The sequence below is a fragment of the Sorex fumeus genome, unplaced genomic scaffold, assembly GCF_029834395.1.
Source record: "Sorex fumeus unplaced genomic scaffold, SorFum_2.1 ptg000087l, whole genome shotgun sequence".
Lineage (NCBI taxonomy): Eukaryota > Metazoa > Chordata > Mammalia > Eulipotyphla > Soricidae > Sorex > Sorex fumeus.
In genome coordinates this window covers 6,495,746-6,501,745 of record NW_026606144.1, presented here as the reverse complement: position 1 = coordinate 6,501,745, position 6,000 = coordinate 6,495,746, and positions in this window count along the sequence as shown.

Genomic DNA, 6,000 nt, shown 5'->3' with positions numbered 1-6,000 from the left:
CTCCGTCCAGGCGCAGCCCAGCACGCGTCGTGGGGCTGCCCAGCAGTGCGGCCTGGGCCGGCGGGCCCGACGGTCTCCTGAGCGCAAAGCCAGGGCGGGCGTGGAGCCTCCTGCCAGGGGGAGTTCGGGCTGCCTCGCTGCAGACGGACTTGGTGGTCCAAGGGTGGTCCGAGGCACAGCGACTGGAGCTGGGGGCTGTCAGGGCTGGGAGAGAGGCGAGAGGAGACTGGAGCGGAGCCCCGGGTGGGGTGGGGGGGCCCAGACTGAGCACCCTCTAGGACTTCCAGGAAGCAAGATATAAGCGTGCCTGCCATGGGCCCTGGGGAAGAGATGGCGAGGGGGGCTGGCCTCTCGTTGCTGCATCAGGAGCGCCTGGCCAGCCGTGCCTCACCCCACTTGCCCAGGGTCTGAGTGGGGTGGCACCATGGCACGCTGAGAAAAAATGCACCCAGGGCCCCGCCTTTTCATCTTGCACGAGGCTCCAGGGAGTGCTGGTCTGGGTGCGGGGTGCGGGGTCGCAGCTGCCCAGCCTGACCCCACAGGCTTCTCCACATTCTTCCCTGGGGCAGGTTCCATGTTCGGGGGATTCCCCCCCACACACACACATGCGGGTCTTCACGTGGCTTCTTACAGCCAGAGCTGCAGAAACAGGTGGGGGGGGCGGGGTCGGCGGCAACTTCTGGGCCTTTTCTCATGGTTCTTTGCTCTGGGGCATGGTGACCACTGCCTGGCTGGCCAGCCGCAGCCCCTCTGACTGCAGGTTGCTTGAGTGCGTCCACCCAGGGGCTCTGCTGGGCCTGGCTCTGTCCCCTCCTCAGCCTGCTGTCTGCCTGCCTCCTGCCTGCTCGCCCCGCCGGCGCCCTGAGCCTCAGCTCTGACCCGTGTGCTTTGCGGCTCATTTATTTCCGCCCCCTTGTCTCCCGCCCCCTCTAAGGCGAGCACTGCCCGGCTATCAGCCTCCCTGGCGCCTTCATCCATCCCCGCGCCCTGCGATCTGATCTCTCCCCCGACATCACTTCCCGCTCCCGGGTTATAAATTGCCCGTGTCTCAAGTCTCGGCAAGAGCATGAGTAATGACCCTCAAGCCCACCCCTGCCCCAGAGGGAAGGAGCTGCGGTGGTGTCCCCTGCCGCTCTGGGCCTGGACCTTCCTGGGGGGGGGGTCAGTGAGTGTCCCCAGGACCCTCCACGCCCTCCATCCCCACGACCTTGAACACCGCCTGTTTGCAAGCGAGAGGACACACAGCCTGCAGGGTCGCACACAGATGCAGAGTCAGCCACATGTAGTGGCCACCACTCTGCACCCAGGGGAGGACACCACGGGGACAGATGCCTCACAGGGCGGGCTCTCAACACCCCGCCCACACCGTGCGCTTCCTGCTGGCCCAGAATGGAGAATTCCAGAGAATTCTCCAGCTTCCTGAGAGCCCACTCAGGGCTCCACAGCTGCAGCTGACCAGGTGAACTCTGGGCAGTCGGGCATCCTGGCCAGCACCCCCTGGTCCCCCACCTGGTGCCCCCAAGTGATGACAGTTGTGATTGGTGCAGGGAAAGGGCGTAGGGGCCACCCACCCTTGCAGGGCCCCAGGAGGCTCTGGGTAGGCAGGGCCTGCACCCACACCCCGCCTCCCTGCAGAGGGCCCAGCGGGCAGCTCCATGCCTATGGGCCAGTGACCCAGACGCTGGACAGCCCTGCTGACAGGTGCCTGCCTATGGTCCCGAACATTCTTGCTGAGGAAGGAGAGAGCCAGGCGCCTCCTGTCACCTGCTGAGTGGAACAGAGGGAGAGGGGGTGCGAGGCATCCCAGGGCCAGTGCAGTCACAGTACCCGGTACCCGGAGGAGCTCAGCAGCAGAATCAAGGAGACTGCATTCCTCACGGAGCGAGTGCAGAGGCGAAGATGGAGGAAGGAAACTTCCAGACTGCTGGACTGAGTGACTGAGCGCTGGCCCCAGGGTCGGGTAGCGCTGCAGCAGGAGCCGTGACCGCCGAGCGAGGGACGGTGTGACTCTCTGATGAGTCCGTTATTTCAAGATATGAATGGCGAGGGGGAGGGGGAGAGGCAGGGGTGTGGGGAGGAAGGGGCAGGGACAGGCAGGGGGAATCTGTGTCCTGCCCGTCCTCCTCCGGCCGTTGGCCGCCGTGCAGGGCACCTGTGGGAGAAGTGTCCCGGAAGTGTGTGGGCAGGCCCACGCCACTCTCTTTTGCTCTGGACTCATTCCCGGCAGGAAGACGCCCTCGGAGGCCTGTTTTATCTGGAGGACTGGGAATGATGCACAGGGGTGAAAGCGTGCACCCCAGACGCACTGACCTGGCAGGGGCCAGTGGGTACCCCCGGGACCTCCCACAAGCTCCTTTCTCTGTCATCTCCCTCTCGGACCTGCCTTTGGTGAGCCAGCGGTGTCCATCCCACCCTCCCCCTGACTGACTTCCGGCCATGTGATCCGGACAAGCTTGTGTAGACGCGGCTGCCAGAGGCGGGACATGTGGACGTTCTGGGTGGAAAGGCGTCCGTTTGGCTTCAAAGAAAGCAGAGGGTTGGGTAGACAGGATGGGGAGAAGGCGGCTGCCCGGCATGCGCTGGCCCCATTCAGTCTCCAGCGCGAGGTCTGGTCTTGGGCCAGTGTGACCGCTGACCACAGGGCCAGGAACAAGCCAGGTGAGAACGTGGAGGTGGGGTCCGACTGTGAGCTTTGGGGTATGTCCCAGAGCTATTCCATCCCTGAGTCTGTCTCTCTAGCCTGCAGTCTTTCCCTGAGGAGGTAGGAGAGAGAAAAGCAACATTTCCTTTCCGCTCAGCTCCCTAAGGCAAATCAAGCAAAGTGAGCCAATGACACCGAGGAGGCCGGAGAAACGCCCAGCAAGGTGGCGGCCCAGGAGAGCACGTGCAGGGCTGCGATGACAGGCTGCTGCTTCCGGGGTGCTGCCTCGGCCTCCCCCTCCAGCGCCCTGGAGTACAGGAGGCGGCGCTGGCTGCGGGGGAGATCTCGGCTCCAGGCTCTGCATGTCCCGCCAACATCTCAGTGCAACTCCAGGTGGTGCAGGAACCTGAGTGTGAGGCCCCAGGTCCCCTGCCAGGCGCGTGGGACACCCACGGGCTCCCCAGGAAGCCGCTTCACGCGCCTGGGAATGTTCTGATGAACGCGAGGAGAGAGCCCAAGACCTAATTTCATTTGAGAAAACATAAAGCCCCCAATGGGTAGGTGAGCTGGGCCAGGAAGAACCCAACTCCACAGCCCAGGCAGGAGGGGTGGGGAGAGGCCAGACCACGGCCCCCACCCACAGCCCAGCCCCTGCCCTGGAACTTGGCCCGTTTGAGGTCAAGGGAGAGACGGGATATCCTGGTCCCCGTCTCAATGCCGCAGGGCCTTGCAAGAGTGTTGGGCGGAGAAACGGAGGAAAAGCTTCTATGGGCCAGGAGGGAGGGGCCTGGCCTCGCTGGGGAGGGTCCCCAGCACTGCGTGGGCAGCGCCCCAGCTGCTGCGAGGGTTCTGGGGGCGCAGAGGAGACAGTACTGGGTGCCTGCCCAGCCCGGGGTGGACATGGGGAACGGAGCTACCTGGCCCGGGGTGGGCACAGGGGGCAGTGCTACCCGCTCCACCCCGGAGGGCACAGGTGGCTGAAACTGCATCCAAACTGCATCCAGGAGCGCCCTCGCACCCCAGTGGCAGTACAGCGAGGAGGGTGCTTGCCTTGCACACAATGGATCCCGGTTCCATCCCTGGCACCACATATGGTGTCCTGAGCCCACCAGGAGTGACCCCTGAGCACGTGGCCAGGCGTCAGCTCTGAGCACTGCCAGGATGGACAGCATCCCTGTCCCTGAACCCCAAAAAACAAAACCTCAAAGCAAGCCCGCCCCCCCAGCAGCGTCCTCAGAGGCTGGGCCCAGGCCACAAGGCCGCAGAGAGCTGCTCCCCTGCGTTCCTGGCTGGAAGCAGAGAGGCCCGAAGCCGTTTCGTGAGCTGGAGAAGTCCGAGGGTCAGGGGTGAAAGGTGTCCTCCAGTGGTGAAGGCTGCTGGCTCCGGGAGAGTCTTTTACTTGTGGGCTTTGGGGTATGTCCCAGGGGGCAGTGCTACATGCTTGTGAGGGAGTGCATAGGGAGAAGCGTCAGGATGTTATAACTTGCTTTCAAAAGCGCAGATAAGGGGCTGGAGCAATAGCACAGCGGGTAGGGCATTTGCCTTGCACGCAGCCGACCCGGGTTCGATTCCCAGCATCCCATATGGTCCCCTGAACACCGCCAGGAGAGATTCCTGAATGCAGAACCAGGAGTAACCCCCTGTGCATCGCCGGGTGTGACCCAAAAAGCAAAAAAAGAAAAACCCAAAAAAAACCCCAACCAAACAAAAAAAAAAAACACCAAAAAAAAGCGCAAATAAGATGATGGATGGACAGATGGACGGACAAACTCATGGCAGATGGCTCATCAACAGACAATGCACAGCTGATTAGTAGAAAAACTGGTCACGGTGTCTGATGGTGATCAACAGTTGACAGATATCGGTCAGTGGCCAGCAGGCATGAGGGTGGCTGGGGGTGTCCCTGGAGCCATCTGGCCTGGGGGTGTGGACTAGGTGGGGCGGTCCCAGCCAGGACTCAGGCCCTGTCACACAGCACGCGCCTTCCTGTGACCTGTGATCTACAGCCCACGCCCAGGGCCCCTGGGCCCGGAGCCCGCCACAGCCAGGACCCTGCACTGCAGACGGCCCCCAGACCCCCTGGAAGTCTAATGAGAATCACTGGGTCCCCTGTGTGGGCCCCCATGTCTTTGGTCCTGCCCCTGGGCCCTTCTCCCCACACGTCCCTCCTTCCACGGGCAGGACTGTGCGATGCCCAGGCCTGATCCCCTAAATGTGTGCTCGGGTGCCCCCTGGCGACAGCGTCCGGTAGTGAGCGAGAGATGTGGGAGGGGAGAAAGAGACGGAGAGCAAGTGGGAGGGGAGAGGAGAGGGGGAGGGGAGAGGGGAGAGGAGAAGGAGAGAGAGAGGAGGTGGGGAGGGGTTGGGGAGGGGCGGGAGAGGTGGGGAGATAGGGAGGTAGGAGAAGGGGAGAGAGAGGAAAGGGGTGGGAGACGGGAGGGAGGCCCCTGAAGCCGCCTCTGCTCGGGGCTCTGCAGGGTCCTGGATGGTTTTCTCAGCCTGAGTCTCCCTGAAGGCGACCTGGCTCCTGGCGTGGTGGTGGGGATGGCCACCCTGCTGGGAGGAGGCCAATGGGTATTTGGGGGTGTCCTTTCCTCCCTTGGCCCAGCTCCGGCCCGTCTACTGGGGTCCCAGGTAAGCAGCAGGACTGTGGGGACCCGGTGAGCCAGGCCCTGTGGCAGTGAGTTAAGCGTGAGAGAGTGCGTGTTTGTGTATGTGCGAGAGTGGATCACTGTGTGTATATGGGTCGTGTGGGTGGGTGAATGAGTGTATGTGAGGTGTGAGAGTGAGGGGGTGTGTGCATGAGTATGGAAGAGAAAGTGTGTGTGTGTTCAGGGCTGTTCCAGGGATGATAATCCTGGCCCCCACCCTGAGCCTCAGGCGTCTCCCCACTGGGCACCACAGTGTCCGGCTGTCCTGCCGCTGGGCTCTCACCCTGTGCCCTCCGTATCCCTTTCCTGTCTCAGGCCCTCAGGCTGTGAGTGTGGTTGCTGGCGCAGGTTGAAGGCAGCCAGTGGTCAGCGGGCGCTGTTCCTCCGGCCACCCTGGGCCACCCAGTTGTCCTGCTGCTGTCAGAGGAGCAGGTTGGCTGAACGGACCTAATCCTGTCAGGGCCTCCTGGGAAGGAGCTGAACTGGGTCCCCCAGAAAACCCAGGACCTAGGTGAGCCAGGAGGGAGGGAGCCGGGGCAGGGTGAGACTCGGGCGACTGGGCCATTGTCCATGGTGGGGGTGGGAGAGACCCCCTTCCAACAAAGGTAACTGGGGGTGAGCCGGGAAGGGCCCCACAGCCTGCTCCCCCAGGGGCCACCCGCACCTGCCCCACACTCTCAAGTCCGTGTCCCCATGAGAACACATGGG